Source organism: Etheostoma spectabile, chromosome 18 (assembly GCF_008692095.1).
Source record: "Etheostoma spectabile isolate EspeVRDwgs_2016 chromosome 18, UIUC_Espe_1.0, whole genome shotgun sequence".
Taxonomy (NCBI): domain Eukaryota; kingdom Metazoa; phylum Chordata; class Actinopteri; order Perciformes; family Percidae; genus Etheostoma; species Etheostoma spectabile.
Window position 1 is genome coordinate 1,490,626 of NC_045750.1, and position 1,688 is coordinate 1,492,313.

The window sequence follows — 1,688 nt, forward strand, 5'->3', positions numbered from 1 at the left end:
GTATCAGTCTGCTGCTGAAGGAGCTGCTCAGGGATAGACAGGGCTTCCCTAAGAACTGGGAACTCTGATATTAAATGGACACGATTATGATTTGATATAAGTTTATTTCTGCTAAACTAGGAGGACGACAGACCAAGAGACGGTTTTTAAAGGAGTGCTTGGATTTAATGACTGGACCGACAGGATCCATTACATTTAAAAGGACCCCTGAGCTATGGCTTTTTTTCCTCTTTTTTTATAGAAGACATCATATGGAACCAAGACATTATTTTGTAGTTTATTGGCCCCCTAGCTTGCTTTTTTTTTTACCTTCACTGCAAAAATATCTAGTAGCTGTTACTTTAAAAAGAATTATTGATCAGCTCTTCAGTGCAGGGAAACAAGTGAGTCAGTGAAGCTAATGCTCCTAATCACACATGCCTGATTCCTCTCATGTCATGCCAACAGGAGCAAAAGCAGCAACTATTTCCAAAAGAATGACTCAGTGAAAAGACAGCCCCGTATACATACATGCTGAATAAAGATCTGGGATTCGTAATCTCTCTGCACGGCTGACATGAATATTAATAAAACCTCACACGTAGGCGTGACAAATGGAGGAGTTCAGATGAAATGAGCAGTTTGTTTAGGTTGTCTATATAACACAATACATCAAAAGGAGCCATAACAGTGACTAAGAAGCTGGCAAGGGAGGAAATGCAGCCTACCGACGTGGGAGCACATTCATATTTATCTCACATAAATGTCATTTAGAAAACCTCCGAGCTCACATCACATGGACTGGTTGAAATGTGGCTAACCTGTGGTCTTAAAACCCAGCTTTTAAGGAGAGCTTTTGACTGATCTCTTGCCCTTTTCCTTATTATTTTTGTTTATTTTATTTTTTATTATCATGCTCTCCATGTGTTTTTATTTTAGCACTTAGCTGTTTTATCATGTAGCACTTTGGGATTTGCGCAAATATAAAGTGCATTACAAATTAAATTTATTATTATTATTATTATTATTATTAAACTGCATGAGGTTCTGTCAGCAATGTAATGTTATAAAAGAGACAGAGTTCGGAGATGTGGCAGACGATAGGAACCACATGTGGGAACTATTCGCAGCTTTCCTGATGACTCACACAGGTGATAAGATGCTCCGTGTGTTATTTTTGGGCAATGCTAAAACTACTGCTCCTCCTATTCACACCCAGCGGCACACAGCTGCTTTAGTGTGCTGTTGGGCCGGAGACAATAAAGTACTAATTAGATTAACACACTACCTGCACATGTGAAGAGGTGTGGAAATGCACATTGAAAGCGTGGTTTCATTTGCGTGTGTTTAGGACATTTGTACACCACATAGTGTGATATTCGTCACTTTAAATGATAGCGCAGATTTTTATGGTGACTTATTATGTTGAGCACCAAAATCTCAACACATCAGGAAATGTTGGTCTGGAAAAGGTGTGGGAGTTTTGACATTTAAATGGGTGCAGGACCCTCAGATTCATAGTCCGCTTGTACGCTGATGACATTTACTCCACATAAAACTGCCAGTGGAGAGAATAAAGTGAGGAAAGTAATCAAAATTAGGACGAAATGATGGGGATGGTGAAAGAGATGGATTTCAGCTTTGGCTGAGGGATGTGAGTCTTGCAGCCAACTGGTACGTGTGTGTGTGTGTGTGTGTGTGTGTGTGTG

The 1,688-nt window shown here is 39.9% G+C and overlaps 1 protein-coding gene and 1 long non-coding RNA gene across 7 annotated transcripts in view; one reads left to right on the plus strand and one right to left on the minus strand.

Annotated features, from left to right (window-relative positions):
- The window catches only part of fam184ab (family with sequence similarity 184 member Ab), a 187,258-nt gene that overhangs the window by 108,555 nt on the left and 77,015 nt on the right, over window positions 1-1,688 (plus strand). The gene's annotated exons all lie outside the window — the stretch shown is intronic.
- LOC116706304 (uncharacterized) overlaps window positions 888-1,688 on the minus strand; it is a 9,853-nt gene continuing 9,052 nt past the window's right edge. Inside the window, exons 2-3 of the long non-coding RNA XR_004336198.1 lie at window positions 1,521-1,525; window positions 888-1,014 (exon numbers count right to left, since the gene is read on the minus strand). This is a non-coding gene — a long non-coding RNA (uncharacterized LOC116706304). The remainder of the gene's footprint in view (window positions 1,015-1,520; window positions 1,526-1,688) is intronic.